The sequence below is a fragment of the Hyalella azteca genome, unplaced genomic scaffold (assembly GCF_000764305.2).
Source record: "Hyalella azteca isolate HAZT.00-mixed unplaced genomic scaffold, Hazt_2.0.2 contig9518, whole genome shotgun sequence".
NCBI classification, from domain to species: domain Eukaryota; kingdom Metazoa; phylum Arthropoda; class Malacostraca; order Amphipoda; family Hyalellidae; genus Hyalella; species Hyalella azteca.
This window is the reverse complement of record NW_025939587.1, coordinates 85,778-103,700: the sequence shown is the minus strand read 5'-3', so window position 1 is coordinate 103,700 and position 17,923 is coordinate 85,778.

Here is a 17,923-nt window from a genome sequence, read left to right as displayed (position 1 = left end):
CAAGCCTAAAAAGTGCACCATTCGTCTCGAATTCATCGCGAAAACTTTAACGCTTTCACTTTAAGATCAGTATAAAAGTAAAAATGGTGGACTCTGTGTAGAAAAATTAACTTCAATTATGCTGAATGGGAAGAAGTGTGTGATTTGTGCCAGTGTGGTGCATGTTAATTGTGCCGTGTTTTAAAAAATTGAATTTAAATTGTAATGATTCTGTCAACAACTAACTGAAAACCTGCGGTAAAGAAACTCAAATGTAAAACGCATTTCAAAAGCCGGTGCGATGACCATTAGCCTCAAAAGGTTTCCTAAACATATTATTAATAACGTTTAGGAACCATATATTTACATAGTGCCGTGACCACACGTCTCCACGAACGAACCATGTCTGTTAACCAGCGCCTTGGCTGCGAGTGTTGTCCCTCTGATCCATGAATGGGACAGCTTAATCCGCAGTGGTTGAAAGCAGTCTCGTTACAGGTTGCGCTGCCCGGAAAGACAGCACTGTAATTACATGACTGCAATCAGCGTTGCATTGTGATGCTGTGTTACATACACGTTTGTTGTCGGGGGCAAACAGCTCCTCGACACTCGACTTCACCGTCCGCAATTACGATCTCTTGTGCTGCTCTTCAGCGCCGCTGCCGACGTTCATTGTAACGTTCCCAGCGCTGCGATGCCGAGGCTGATGAACGTTTGTATAATAACGCGCTGCTTCACGCGTCCGTCTCACCTATGCAATGAATGTTCGACCTATGGAATGATGGTTCGACATGTGGAATGAATTGGCGACAAATGGAAAGAATGTGGGACAAATTAGATGAATGTTCGGCAAATAGCATGATGGTTCAACATATGGAATGAATATGTGACAAATGGAATGATTGTTCGACATTTGAAATGTCTGTTTGACATCGGCAATGATCGAATGTAAAGAAAACCTTATGTAGTTTCACGTATTGAATGAATGAATATAAGAAATGGAAAGATGATTTGATCTAGCAAAGGCGTCGGATTGTTTCGGAATTAGCATCGGTGTACTGTATGGGATGAAGTTATTTCGTTTCTGATAACAGTGTGGAATACGGGAGGAAAATTTTATTATATGGAATCGAGTTTTTAATTGTTAATGTTAGGTGCAAGAAGTAAACCAATCATTCACTCAAAACCAAACTTTTACGAAGTATTATTTAGAAGTGCAATTAACTCTGCTTTATGAATAAAGATATAAAAAATAATGCTGACTTTCGAAATTTTCAAATAAAATTGGAAATTCAGGAAGTCTAAGAATTACTCCTGCAATTTTCGAAAGTGCAACTCAGCTGGTACAAAAATTCATTAGGCAGCCACCAACAATAATTCACCAAAGAATCGTCAGGCCTCTAAAAAATTTTGGTCTCCTGAAGAATAATTCAAATTTTATAAGTAAATCAAACAAAACGAAACAAATTTACATGAATGGTTCTAAAAGTATTGTTGGACCACTTAGTCAGGAAATCAATTTGGCATTCAAACATATCAGCCATCGCTCACATAAATAACCCCTCTCAAAACGTTCTTTCACTTTCATATGCGTTCATATTCTCCAAAAAAATAATCACTCTCCCCAGACTCATCTGCGGAGAATGTTAATACCTGAGAACTTCCACCTCGATTGCATATAACAATCGGGCTTCGACGGTTTGCTTGGATGCGTCTTTTCAAAGACTCCTTTCGGTGGGGTCGGCCCAGCGTCTTAGTCGGCGGCTCGCATCTTCATTTGCACCACAAAAGAACTCGGCCAGAATTGTGTGCAAGCTCTCCTTGTAAGAGAGAACATTTTGGTCCCTACATTTCCTTTACGCTTGTAAGTGCTCGTCTTGTGTAATGTTTTGCTAGCACATATTCATTCAGATGTCAGGACGTGGCACACTTCATTGTTCCTTCATTCTATTCATGTTCATCGTCACCTACTTTAATAAAATATATGGAAATTTGGGAATGAGATTCTATTCATAGCTACGCAGGAATTGCCGGACATTCTTTATGAATAACGTTTATTTTAATTACATTTCTGCAGATTGTAACATGCAATGGAAGTTAAGCGATTAAGTTGATGGAAACATAAAAAGAATATTTGCATATTGCGTTCAAATTAAAAGAAAATTGCCTAATAAGAAACGAAGTTCCAAATACAAATTGACAATTGAACTGCTAGCAACTCAAGCAGTCAACCAGAAGCTCAAAACTCGGCTCCTCGAGGATCTAATGAATCTCAATGAAGACACTTTATCGGATCTGTTAATAGAATAAATTGTGATGGGAGCGTAAAGTGCAGGGGTGTATGCCTGGTACCGTTCAAAAGACGACTCAATGAGAGCGTGTTTGGAGTCTATTATAAAGACAAGAGGATTGGGTTTCGCGACAGATGGGACGCGATCCTTTATCCTGCATGAGATTGTAGGGGGACGCAAAGTGAAATGAGCTGAAAAAACCTGCAAATTTTAAACTGAATATTAAGGGACTGAAAATGTTCAAATAGGTGACGGAGAGAATTTTGAAAAGCACCGTCTCGTGTATTCGATGAAATAGGGTATGACCAATAATTTACTCATCGAGAAGAACTTCTACATTTTTTTTCATTGCAGTACCTATAGTGAGATATGCTACTGCGAAGTTTCCATGTCTTTGAGATTTCAGTAAGAATTTTCAAGTAAGAAAATGAAATAACAAATTTTTGTTGTCATTAAGATCTAACCATTTCATAAAGTATTTTTTTAATGAAAAATGTAATTTGCCAGGCCGATTCTCGTCTGAAAGCAAGCATTTTCCGCTCTTTAATTCGTTAAACTTTATATTTACAACGCGTAGAGGATAACACCCGCTGTCTTCTAAGAGCAATGGCCTTCCGCAAGTCCATTTACTGCCACGCGATTCCGTTTTATCTCTGAAAAAATCTAGTACTGAACCATCGATCCGTTGGCGCTCACTTCGGATGCAGTGAAGCGAATTTGCGATGATCCACATCGGCAATTCGTCTTGTCGTGATTGGCAAGTGTTTACAGCAAGGAAAGAAGCCAGCGATCGCGCTAGCAAACTCCGGGATGGTTTGCTGCTCGAATACACACAGGTTGTTCAAAGAAAAATTCATTGCGATGTTCCTGAATATTAGTGCAAAATTTACCACGTTAAAGTGATGAAAGATGTACAGTAAATAATTAAATTTGAAGGATAGTCAATTATTATTGGTATTAGGCACATTCTTTATCTCGGCAAAAGAGGTCATTCCGATTCTGGGAAACTTAATTAGAGCGATTATGTTGTGGTAAATATTCAGAAGCCGTCATACAATATAATATCAAATACGAAACATGCACACTAATTTAGCAGCTTCCGACTAGGCTTCGTAATTTAATCTGACTAATAACAGAACAGAACATAAATGAACTAATATTTTTTCTTTGCTTTCTTTGGCTAGAACAAGAGAGTCTCTGACATTAATGAGACAAAGCCTCTTACAGGCCTCCTCCAATCCCAGACTTCCATCAATCATGGAGCAAATGAAGACAGAAGCTACCTAATATTCCCTCCTGAAATTCATGCTCGATATGATAACTTTACATCCTGGTTCTTTGTTGCGATTCTTGTCAAGAAAGTTGTCATTTAGTTTGATAGACTCACATGGTCTCTAAACCTTTTCAAACTTCACCAGCGCATTAATTGGAGCACACAATCTAAAACTTCAGTTGGCGAACCGTCTCGATAAACTTATGATAATTTAGTGGATTTGTTCGTAAGGAAACTCAATCAAGCCTCGTCCTTTAGAAATTTAATTTTTCAAAACTAGAGATTTTGCGCCTGTAAAGAAAATTTTTTGAAGATGCATGGATTGTCTTCCGGAATACGATATTTTAAGCAAAGGTAGAACATGGTCATGGATTAAATACTTTAAAACCGGAACATAAATAAAAAAATATAACTCAGTACTCACTGCAGTGAGTGACAGAGAGCGCATTTTCTCGTCGACGAAAACGTGAAGTCACGGACAGACGGACGGACGGACATGACGAGCACAATAGTGCATTTTTCCATAAATGAGAAAATGCGCTAAAAACATCAAGAGTTAACTCACTGTATCATCATGAACTTTGATTGAATTTTCTATAAATTGGATACAAATTTAAACTTTGCTGATTTCGATAACTGAGTAAACGAACGAAAAATTATGAATACATCAAGTCAATTAAGTCGCCAGCGAATACATTCGCAACTTAAATTCACTAACAATCTTCAATTATTCATAAACAGATGAGCTGATAAAGTTTTACTAAAAAGAAATATTATTTCGAAAATTGAAGCTATCATATTCGTTTTCTAAATTCCAGCCGAAGCCTTAATGCATTTCCTATCAAAAAACAAGTCGCTTTTCCTCACTGTTTTTTATTATTTTTTTTGCTTTTATTTTTTGCGAGGGAAGAAGAAGTAAACAAGTTTTATTGCGCAGCTGAAGATAATAAATTTTTCATTTGGCTTGGATATGAGGGCAGCTGAGCGCCGCTGATCCAGTCGCAGCCTCTAATTTTTCTTCGTCTCAAGAACAACGACCAATAAAACACGAGGAATTTGCCTGCTCTTGCTTGCAGATCCCCGAGGTATACGAGCTCAGAATTCTGCTCAGTGAATTTAAAGTGTAAAATATCATGTTTATTCTCAAATTATATCATAGGTTTATTGTAATTTATATCAGAAAGCCGGAGTAAAATATTTGTTATACGTATTTGTGCTTCAACTGACTTGCCTAACAAATGTAAACAGTCGGCAATTGTATTACTCTACTGTAATATTTTTTTATGACTAAATAAAGCAATTGACATAACAAAGTTAATATTTTCAAGAATGGTTATCTGTGCTATATTGGTACGGAGAAGACATTTTCTTCCGGCTGGAAGTGGTCGAACGGATTGACAAAATACGTGGCTGCAGTCAACTCAATTTTTAAGATTTTAGAAATTATTTGTGATGGATTACTTAGACTAGATTTACACTAATCTTGAGATTTAGAAAAAATACGTTGAGAAATTGGAAGACTCGAATACCGAAAACATGGGAGCGGCACGTATTAGTTGCACGTCAAGCTTGCACCAAATGATAGCTGTTGTGAAAGCCGCCCCGATCAAGGGAAGGGCTTTAGTCGTTGTACATCATCTCCTTTCATGTTGTTAATCACTGACGCCTTTTTAAGGACGAGATGCCCATAATTCACAATAATTGCCAGCCCTCTCACCTGCATTGGGCTCCTCTCACTTAATCATCAAGTGCGTCGCAGATCTTCAATGAAACACAAAATAAAATAACGCCGGTAGATGACCGGTGGCCGATCTCCAGCCATCCAACGTATATTATTGACGTTCTTTTGTTTATTTGGAACGAGGTGAGATCGGCCCTGTTATTGAAGTCTGATAATCCAATAGATAATTATTTTATTTACAGATGATAATGAGGATCGATTTTTCATCGAATTTCATCGATTATTCAGGATCAATTTTCAGAGGTTTTTCTTTTCGGATTTCCTTCCAACGACGCATGTCACAGAATGTATGTGCAGATAATATTCAATAAGCGGTTTATACAAAGCCTTTTTTCTCAGCTTGTTTAAATGAGGGAAAGTTCAAGCGCTTTCCCAGGCTTCATCCAGTGATTTATTTCTTGATACTTGGTGACAATGAACATAACCAACACTACGCACACGGGACTACACAACTCGCTGAATTTTTTTCGCCTTTTATTCCAGTTCAAACTTAAGTCAGTCAAAGAGTAAGTCAGTCGTACAGTCGGTCAAAGATATGGACCTTTTCGATCCGAATATGATGATGTGTTGCTGCTGACTCAACAAAGCAACGTAAGGCTTGGCGCCACAAGCATCTTGCATCGTCGCTACAGTACAACACACGGACTTCATCACCAACATCACACTCTTCATCACCCTCAAATGCTATGATTAATTCCAAGCATTTAAGATGATTAAAAGTATCAGATTCTTCTAAGCTGAGAATAATCTCATGAGTAGGATACGCCATCGAAATGTCGATCCATGCATGAACTTTGTTCTGATAAATGCGTAGAGGGAATCGTGAGATGGAAGAAATTTGCCCAATTGTGTTTTCCCTTTCGTAATCGACAAATTTTATGAAGACGGGTCAAAGGTGAAAATCTTTGTTCATGATAAAAGTTTTGTTTCATGGCAAGTGTAGCTGCATCCTGTTCGTAAGCTTAAAACATGTTCAACTTGAGTCATTTCTCTTTCATTGAAAACAAAATATTATTGGACTATCAAGCGAAATTAAACGTCGACTGCTTCACAGCTGAAAATTTGAATATTTAACCGTGAAAACAGAAGCTTGAATTGTGAATGGCTTCCTACGTAAGAAAGTTGTCTGTGAGAGAGATATCAGGCAATTAAAATTGGGAAATCAGATATTTTATTCATTCTATTTTCCCTTCATTTGTTTTCATGATTACTAGCCCGGATAGTCTAATTGTTAATTAAAAATCAAAGCCGTTTTATCGTCGGCCATTCATGAGACGCATGTAATTATGAAGCCGTACGTTGGTTTTCAGTAAGGAGCGATCGAGCTGCGCCTGTATGGCGCCGGCTCTTACACATATAAGGCAAGTTCGTAATAAGACAAGATTTTGCACGTCATGCCAGATTATCGAGAAAGCGAATGACATGAAGCGGTTATGCCTGCAGGTCAAGGCTGTTTGGGCTGCGATACAGCAGCGAAATAATTAGCTAGACCTCAAAAAATGACGTCCGATCGTTCTTTACTTGCATGCAATTTTTTATTCGTCATTTTCTGTTTAGCTTTATCGCTGCACCTGCGTACACGCTGAAACAGATACTAATCATTGCCTTATTTGGCCCGTAACTTCACAAAATAAATGGCCAGTGGCACTTCATTATCATTTTATTTGAACATTAGCACTTCGATGCTAATGTTTCGATGTGCACTTCCCTATTCACTTTTCAATCAGGACAGTATATCTTATCATCATGGTATAGTTATCTTATATTTTGCTTTCTATAACACTACTCCTTGAGCCGATAAGTTTTTGAGCCCCCAATCACTGATAATTTTTAGATGGTAGATGTTGTCGTACAGTCTGGGTGCACAGCAAAGGTCATGCAGGCTGTTATTATTTAACATTATCCATGGATGACATTACGTTCGCCTCGAGCAGTAATTAAAGAAGCGCTCCAGACACCGAGCGGTCACCAGCAGCCGACTTCTGATCTCTCCGCTCTCGCGCCGCTCGAATTTTCATGCGAAAATTGATACCCGCAGCAGAAATTTTCTGGCACGCGAAGCAATGCCATCAGGAAATTTAACCTGTAACCGAGACAGATTTTCAAGAGGGGAGCCGGCAGCAAAGCGGTGATATCTGTGATAATCCAATGGATTCTTTTACAGCAAAAAAAATAGGAGGTTCTTATTTAATTTTCTTGAAAATTTTGCTTTTGGGATAGATAGAAAAGCCATACTTGCCATCAATAACTTTATGTGTTGAATAATGTTTTAAGTACAAATAGAATTATAATCAACGTATAGACCCAAGCAGCTTGTGGAAAATGAGTTGCAAGATCATTTATTAATGACAAGCTCAAGCTGCAACAGGCAAAGTTCTTACTGAAGATGAATGTATATATTCTGAGGTTGCTCCTTTGTACGAGTTTTGATTAACATTTACTAGCATCTAAATTTGCAGTTATCCTCGAGAAGCCTCGTTCAAATATCCTCGCTCAAAACAACCTCTTTCGAAGTAGCCTCATTACATGGATACATTAACGGGCATCAATGCTATTCTCATTAAAAGGCTAAGTTGTCATAGAAACATGAAGCAACACTTTAGTAGCATTTATAATGAGTAAATTTAAGTAAACTGAGCTATATATGGACCTGACTTATTATAGCCGCCCTGATACCTATTATATGGCATCTTAGCAGCGACTCATAAGCTGCGTCTGTAAGGTCACACTTGACACAAGCGGTGCCGTCTCATGGTTGACGCTCAAGACAATTAATGCTGACGCGCTCCAAAGATCTTGCTGAGTCATTGGCCGCTATACAAGCTAATTACAGAGTCACTAATGAGTTGTAATCGATAAAAAAGGTTCCTTTCTGAGCCGTATTGGGCGACATCAGCTACTAGCCGCAACAAAGTGAATGCTAACCTTATTAACTATGTGAAAGTTATTCTTTAGCTGAATTAAGCAGATGGTTTTTTTTCGATCGAGGACTGGCATGTAAGTAAAGAAATTGAAATTTACTGAAGACATTGTGCGAATATTCAGAAATTTCTTGTAAATATTTACGACACACAAAAAATATTTGCATTAATGATGAACATGTACGAGAAATATTTGAAAAAAATTCATGTAGCATCTTTGTGTGTTTTAATTTGAATGTAAAAAAAGGTTTGATGTAAGATATAAAGTAAGATCTGAAGCCGATCTGAATTGGGACATAATTTCCAATTAATGCAGTGTTCAAAGTAGTAATTTTTGTAGCACCTGTTTAGGATCAGGTGTAGGATCATGATTAGAATCTTTCATAGGATCTGAGGTTGGGTTGAAATCAAATCTGCATGGATCGGACCCCATGTTGAATCTCTTTGCAACAGCCTGAGAAAAATCCAGCAAGCGTTTACTAATGCGGCTGATTCGATTACTTAAGGGAACGAGTTAAAATATTTCTAATATATCGGATGATGCAATTCTTTTTAATGAATTGTTCCGTAAATACAAGCTCCGAGTTTGTAAAAGCTTCCATAATCACTGACGTTGATTGTGGTAGTTGAGAGTCGCAGAGCTCAAGCCAGACTCTCCCCTACGTTTCTTGTCATGCTGACAAACAATCCCAAATAGAGATGTCAGCCGCAGAACTTTTATCAAAAGGAGAATGTGTCCTCTTACTCGAGTGGTCAAACAAAAAAACTGTCATTTGAGAACAATGAGTTCGAACTATAGGCCAGCTCTTCTTCTCTTTTTCTTTATCTTTCTTTCTCTCGCACACACTCTATCTGTAATTCATTTAGTGACTTTTTCTTTTCCCTTGCAAACAGGCTGCAAAAATCTGTTTCGTCACAGCAGAATACAAAAAATATTCATTACAGAAATAACCAATATCGGTGCTTTACCGAAAAGTTTATTTTTTAAGTTTGTTGTAGGGGATCAGCAATTAAGCAATTTAGAACGTGCAGGTCAAGTTTCCATTGATACAGAATCATAATGTTTAGAGGATACTGTTCAATTGTCCAAAACACTAGTCATGCCCAATGCCCATCATTGTTAACATTGCAGCAGAATGATAGTTATTCATTATCGCATCTTTTCAATATTCACGTAGGGTTTGAAATAATTCTCAACCACTCTCGTCACAATTAAGCCACATCGTCTGTTCATTGTGACCTATGATCGATTTTGTCTCGATATACGGACTTTGTTGTGCTATATTCCTGTTCGAAATCGTCAAGCACCCTCCACATGCCGGAAGATTCTCGGCACAATTCGGTTTCTTGGCGGCGCCGCTGTGAGGGGCCCTTGTCGAGGACTCTAAAATGCGCAACAGCTTCAGCATTGACTTGGCAAACAAATTTGAAGCGCGAGAGCAAACACGGCGAGTGCTGCAATGGCCACACGTGAACGCCTCGCCAGCGGATGTTGACCTAAGCCAGTCTTTTATGAAGCTGCCCACCCATCTTAATTCTTTGCAACGCGCCTTGTTTTTATAGCGAAAGAAAACAGTACCCCACTAAACAGAGAGCACTTTTGTGGCAGTGGCTTGGTACTCGTTGGCTAGATAAAATTTCGATTTCGAAGTCATAAAGGCTTGACCAAAATTATTATATTTATTGAAAAAATTATTCGCTCTGGGAAGAATCGCATGACACGTGCCGAGAACTCTTTTATCCTGGTACCTCTTGTCTATCTTATATTTGTAGCAATCAATGGACTACCTGAAAGTTGATCCTGTAAATTAGAAAAACAAATTTCCGAACAGTTTAAATTTCGGATGCTATGGACGATTGATAAGCCACTTTAACATCCCATCTTTGTGCAGTCAAGTGAACCATCAGCTACTCTCATCCCAACATTTTACAGTCATGTGAACGATCTTCTCATACCATCATTGTACTGTATTTTTTAGGAGAACGAATCCCGAAGGAAGTATGTGTTTTAGTTGATTCGGCGTCAAAAATTCATGTTACAAAAATGTCGATGGTTTCTTAAGAACAATATTTCGTTCTATTGTAATATGGTTTTGATGGCTACGATTTTGTTTACCTATGGTAGAAAAAAGAAACTAAAAAACGAGTTGCCATTGTTTGGATAATTTACAGTGTTCGAAATGCATTCCCTAACTAAGTAAAGTCCCTAACTAAGTAAACTCTTGGCTGATCATTTTCTGTGCCAACTTTTATCAGTTGAGAATTATTAGCTGTGTATTCTTTCAGCTGGATATTCTCCTCCTATCCCATTGAAATCCTACAAAGACCGGTCATATATATTCACACACAAATTCATGTATAACTGCTAGCATACAACACTAGAAGAAACTGCTTCTTAGGAAGCTTTGACGGAGTCAATGCACTTCACGCTTGCAGAAGCTCAAGATCATCGCTGAACTTTCACAAAATCCGGCAGAAGTTCCCGGGCCGAAGGCTTTGAAACGCCCAATTCTAAGTCCGCCTTCGGGCAGGAATCGTTGATGCTGTCAGATAAAGCCGAGTTATGCGGCCTAAAAACAACCAAGGTAGCCAATGTTAATGAGGATAACCAGGCTTGGCAGCCCTATTCTCTCCCAGCGCATAATAAACTTTATGATGGGCCTAGCCAAGTGGTAGCGACAGCACATAAACTTTTTCCTCTTCTCCAGATAACAAAAAAGAAAAATATTATGCGACGTCTGCTTAACAATATGTACATTTAATCCAACATAGAACACGGTTGTTTTTATATCTTCCTATTATTACCGATTTATTGGAATTCCTATATTCTTTCATGAAGCTCAATATAATTCATTTCCCATATAATACGCCACCAAAAAATTCATCTGTTCCGAAAATGTCTCATGCGACTATGGAAAAAGGCACTCGCTATTAGTCAGAATATTCCCAGGCAATGCATTGTGGGATTTTTCTGCGACTACAACTCTGAATATAACCCGTAAAAGCAGCCGTATCCTTCAATGGCGCCTGCTCTTTGTCAATATAGAGAGCGAAGAGAAATGGAAAATATTTGTCTCTGAATAAAGCTCGCTTCCATTGTTCTCAAACTTTTGCCAGACAAAGCCTGTCCATAAAATCTGCCGAATATGAAAACTTGTCGAGTAATATTGGCGTGGCTGCGACCACCCGATGCGTCCTCTCCTATAGTTCCCGAGGCCTCTTCAAGTTTTGAGTCTCTTCATTCTCGATAATTAAAATGACGCACGGCCAAAAATCCTCCCTAGACGACAGAAGTGAAATATGAAACGCTGCTGGCTCGGCTCGACGATCCTTTGATCAACAGAGTTCCAGCTTCTTAGTGAAGCCTGCGTACCCAAGGAAAGACTCTCACAATTAAAAAGAATTTTTAAATCATATTTTCAATATACTTTCTTCTGGAAATGCAATGATTCGTATGAGTACATTTTTAATAGAATGTTTGTTAGTTATTAATTAGCTTATTATATTTCTGATTCACATTTAGAGAGTGAGATACAAATCATAAATATAATATAACATCTTGAATTTTTAATGCCAGTTTATAGTCAATTATTATTTAATTTTTAATGCTTCGATATCATCCCAACATTGTTCTGAAATAAACGTAATGCCATACTTGGAGCTAGAAACAAACGATCTTGCTTAAATTGTCTAGAAAGAAAGATTCCCACTGCCGGTCGGAATTCAATACAAACGATAGCTTCCTCAGCATTTCTGTGAACCGTAAATTTTTGACGGATCGTAAAATGGGATTGCGGGAGAAGCGGTTCGGACGTTTAGTGCTGCCGATTATCCGACGCACCCGAAAACAGCGCCTTCGAACATAAGGAAAACAATGAAGTTGTTTGCGTCGGGAGCTCCTATCCTAAGGTTAAAGGTAGCGCTACAATCAAACTAACTTAGTTATTTTGTCAGTGTATTTATAGCCTAGCCGCTATACATCTCTGCCAAAGAACTGAAAGAATGGATTTTCAATACGCATTTCTGTTTGATGTAAGGGAACCTCATTCTTCGACATGCGCTCCAGCATAAATCAGGTCGAGTGTCATGTTTTCGCGATCCACTAAAGGACATTTAATGCTCTCTCCCTGAACATTATCACCGACAATCGAAATATATCCGAGTGAACATTAATGTGTTAGTAGAAGACAAGGAGCTTAAGATCATAGAGCAAGTGGGTTCTCAAACGGCCATTAAAAAGGACACGGAGACACGCTACACATCAGGCTTATGGTCGTGGATGGGTCTCATGAAGAGCCTTAGGCTTGTTTACGCTGCCAAGCTGTAGACGCTCGCACTGAATTACGGTATCATGACTACGAATAATGAGCGAATGGCCGTTGCAGGCTCCGAATGAGCATTTGGAACTCCTCATTAATCGATGATGCTAAGTGAAGGATTATCGACGGCGGCTATAATGAACCAACTCTCGGAATGGTCGGCCGCCGCATCAATTATTTGAGTCGATCGGAAACCGACTTGATTGTACGTTATCAGTAATGAAAATTATAATACTACATTGTAAAAAATTTCCTGCATCATGCACCTGAGGACCTCTTGTACAGTGCTATTCTTCGTTTGGAACACGATAGCCCCTGCCTGTAATGCCCTACTGGTGCATTTGTAGGTAGAATTAACTCACACATGTGGGATGTCTTCGACCAACCCAGCACTAGAGAGAACACAGGCTCGGCAGGAAGGTAGCCGTCGTGCTGATGCTCACCTGATAGCACAATTAGATCTCCAAATACCTTCGTATAATGCGCCTGAAAGACTTCATAATTTCATCTTTTATAGAGGCCCATTAAAGCTCACTAGAGACAGGGCGTGTTGCGACAGCTGCCCGTCTTTGAAGTCGATCTGAACTTTCGAAAGCTTTAACGCCATCGACATTTGTGCTGCTGATTGCATTAGAGAAAAGATGGCGAGAGCATCGATGCGTTACTAGAGAGTGAATTAAAGCAACGGTGGCTTGCAACAGTTGATGTTATACGAGAGAACTGAACTGAACTGCAACTGCAAGAGTGAAAAGTTGGCGGTAGCATGGCTACTGGTACAAGTGAGAAGTACAAAAAAGTATTCGCAGATTGTAGTAGTTAGCGGGAGAAAAGTCATCTTATCTGGAACCATCGATAACAAAATTCACGTTATTGTTAACAAAGATCTGATTTCGAGTTTGTACTAATCTTTAGTACTTAGTACAAGTACTAAAGATTACTAATCAAAAGGAAAAAAATTTACTCCCATGAGATTTCGACTTGTGCAGTGGTAGCTTACAAAGTTTCCTAAAGGAAAAGCAATTGTCACAGAGAAATGTCACTAAAACATTTTAATTCATGCTCGCCTTTAAAATTGATCTTTCTCTTGCATCATCTAATCATCCACGTTCGTGGAAAATCTCACGTTGAATCAAATTTTTGTGTGGCAATTCTTCACGAATTCGGATAAGCCAATTTTTCGAAAAATTAATCGCATTTCAACAACATTTTTTTTATCTAAACTTCTGAGAAGAATATTTGTGGTCTCAGCAATTTTCGAGCTGAGTCATCCTCTCAGGCTCCCACATTGTGAATAAAATACCTGGTACCTGTAAGACCGGATGAAATTTCCTGGGGGTGCTTGACATTAGATTTGGAATACGCGAATACTCTTACTAATAGAATATTTGCCGAAAAGATTTGATTAGAATGTTTAAAATTTGAGGCTTTAAATCCAGCAACTGTAAACGGGCGGTAAAGGATCGTAGAATCAATTGATTGGATTTTTTCGGTTAAGAGGCTTGATGCCGCCTGTCCAGAGAGCATGTCCAGAGATTGGGTCATCCGTCTCTGGCTCCAGGGACGTGCTAGAGTTCTGATCTGAAGTTGTTCTAGAGCTGTTATAAAGTTGCTTTATAGTTGTTTTATAGCTGTTTTATAGTTTTTCTATGGTGGTTCTATGGTTGTTCAATAGTTGTTTTAGAGTTGCTTTAGAGTTGTTCTAGAATTGTTCTGGAGTTGTTCTAAAGTAGTTCTAGAAATTTTGTAGAGTTGTTCTATAGTTATTCCAGAGACGTTTTAGTGTTGCTCTTTAGTTCTTCTAGACTTGTTTTAGAGTTGCCTTATTGTTGATTTAGAGTTTTTCTAAAGTTGTTCTAGAGTTATTTTAAGTTGTTTAGAGTTATTTTAGAGTTGTTCAGAATTTTTTTAAAGTTGCTACAAGTTGTTCTGGAGTTGTTCAGAGTTTTTCTAGAGTGTTCTAGAGTTATTTTAAGTTGTTCTAGAGTCGTAATAGAGTTGTTCTAAAGTTTTTCAGAGTTGCTTTAGAGTGGTTCTAAAGTTCTCGTATAGTTGTTTTAGAGTGGTTGTAGAATCATTCTAGAGTCCTTTTAGAGTTGTTAGGGAGTTCATATGGTTGATATCCATCGCAACACCATAAGTCAGGAGTTTCGGGGGCGTAACGAATGTTGTACCTTTAACAATTAGGTCTGGGAAATTGCCTGGTTTGACCTAATTTGTGCAAGTAAATAAAATACAATATGAAAAATGAATCAAATTTTTTTTCTCATAAAAGAAAAACAAAGAACTGCAAATTGGTTGCGGCAGTGTTAGTCATAAGGTCCTAACTCGACTCGAATTGAATGTATACCGAGCGTTTTAAAAACTTGAGTTCGGTGATTTAATCTGCTGATCCGCTGTAAAAATGAAAACTTCCCATTACGCTCTTTCATGACATCATTTATTTCAAAGCTAATTCTCGGTTAATCCACGTCCCAGTACTGTGAAAAGATAGCCATTGTCATAATCCACGTCCCAGTACTGACAAAAGCTAGCCATTGTCATAATCCACGTCCCACTCCTGACAAAAGATAGCCATTGTCATAATAGCGATGATAAACAGAGGCAAGACAACCTTACAATCAGACGCCAAGGTTCTCCATGAAACTTCAAACCCGGCGACGGAGCCTCTGTGTTCTTGAGCAATTATCTTTTATGGGAAACATCGCAGTGATGCATGGTCGGTCAGAGTGTGGTGAAGCGGCCATCAGAGGCAAGTGGCATGCCTGGTAATCGCAATGATACAGTGGCGGCCAGTGTGTGGTGTTACGACCACAGTGGCATCAGTGGCAAGTGGCATGCCTGGTCATCGCAGTGATACAGTGACGGTCAGAGTGTGGTGAAGCGGCCTTCAGTGGCAAGTGGCTAGGCCATCGCAGTAACGGTCAGAGCGTGGCGATGCGGCCATCAGTGGCAAGTGGTCAGAGCATTGCAATAATGCATAGTTGGTCAGAGTGTGATTATGCAGCCATCAGTGGCAAGAACTTCGTTTCTATTTACGTCAATAAATTTAAAGCTTTTTCTTGTCGGGCTCATATGTTGGGCTTTCCAATGAACCAATAAAAAATCTAAAATTTATGTTATGAACTTAGCTGTACGTATATTTTTTTCGAAAGCTCCATGTAACATTCGCTCACACCTCAAGCATGTGTACCACTTATTCATTTTCCTTACACTCATTAATGGAACTTCTTTCTTAATTTCCTTACGAATATTCTTGTATTTATTATGCTAACCTTTAACCGTATAGAGGAGCGACGCTGCATTGCTCACTGCACGATAAAATCTTAACAATTAGCAGAACAAGATGAAGCTTGTCTTTACTGAAGCTCATCAATGTACAAACTTCCTATTTATTCATCATTTGCACTACTATATTTTTGAGCCCAACAAAGTTTCACAATGAAGGCAGGAAAAGATATTCTTAATTTAATAGCTCAAACTTATATTCATAAATGATTATTATGTCGGAAACTATTAAAACCACTAGGAGTAATTACTCTGGAAACGGAATTACCTCTCAGAAAGTGCGTAAACTTAAAAACCGTTGCTTAAATATTCAGTTCACAATTTGAGATAAAATTAATTGATTGTTTCCAGACTGCAGCAACAATTATATCAACTTTGTTACAGCCAATTACGAAGCAATTTCCTTAAATATAAACGAGTTTTTCATAATCACTGCCATGAAATTAATCGTAATTACAGGAACTATAATTTAGTCTGCCGACTAAATAAAAATTGATATACCGAGACGTATTACTGATCGATATTGAAGTAAGAATTTTTTATTATCATAAACATTATAATTTCATTTTAATATCATATGTTCATATCATTATTTTTTGTCGAACCCATATGGGTTCTATAACAAACCGTTAATATGGTATGGTGAAAGGTACTTCATGACTCATTCTGAGATGTATGCTAATATTCAATAGAAATGCATCAAGATTTACTGCAATATATCATGCGAGGCTATAAATCGAACCCTCGCACCTGCCGCTGCAGGCTCGGCTACAGGAACCTGCAATAGCGGACCTGCTTCCACGTGCCTCTCTTTGTTATCGTTGAAGTCAAAGAAAAAAAATAATGTGCCTGGGGAAAATGAGTGATTATTTTTACAGTTAATTTTATGCGTTATTGTAGCGTTTGCCCGCTACCAAAATGCCAGGAACAATGTGAATAATTATTTTGATAAAGCTTTAAAAAAGCTCTATTTCATTTTGCGATTCTCAATGCACAATAGATTTTACAAACATTTTACAAAAAAGGATTTTGTTCTAGTCAAATTTTTATTTGAGGCCACAATTTGTTCGACTCCAAACTGCGTTGGTGCTTTTGTTTAGTAAAAGATAATCAAGTTATAATTTTTTTGTAACTTGCTCCTAACGGCAAGTCACGACGTTTTGTAACTTGCCATAATCTTGCTCTTCACATTAAACAATTGCTAAATTCCTAACTGCTGGTCATACAACTATGATGCGAACCTTTGGACTCATATCTAAAATTTCAACGACACTAAAATGTATAGATGTCCAAGTGTACACAGATATAATGTTTAACTTTCACTAGGAGAGCGAAAATTTGAAGCAACATCAACTCTATAACCCAGGTTCTTTTGGTCGCCAATCCTGAGGTGTTGAAGTAAATTAGATTCTAGCCATTACGTATATTCAGCCAGGCTACCGTGCATACTTATGTGATCTGCGGAGGCCGCAACGAAGAGCGAGATGCGCAGCATACTTGACAGCCATGACTAGCATGTACATAAGTCCTCAGGAGCTGAGATTGTCGGCGCTGCGGCGATGACTTTACTCTATACGTATAACATTGAGCTTAGCTGCTTACCGACGTGAATTACTGAAGACTTTATAAACTAAATTCTTCATATTTTGCTCGGTTCATGTGCGAAATTATATAACAAACGTTGCTGAGGTGTATTTCTATTCGCGTTAGGGTCATAGACGTAGAAATTAAGTTATTCAAAAACTGAGCTGATAAAGAATCAACCAATTCGAAACTATTTTCGAATTTTATTCCGTGAAACACAGCTTCCTCTCAGAGTTAACGGAAAATTTAAGATTTTCTTGATTTACCTGCAGATTTTTCTTGCAAATAAGATATATCGAGAGTAATTGAGCTTTGTGCACGCATCTGATGACCTGTTGTAACTTATTTCAGTGAACAATGCTGGCAATATTAAACTGATTTAAAATCTAATTATTTTCTTCGCAACACAAATCATCAGAAATTATGAATCAATGTAAAAATAATGATATGTAAAATGTATGATGTGAAATGTAAAAATATGAATATGTAAAAATTATTAGAATTAAAAGCGCTGCATTCTCTTGATGCTA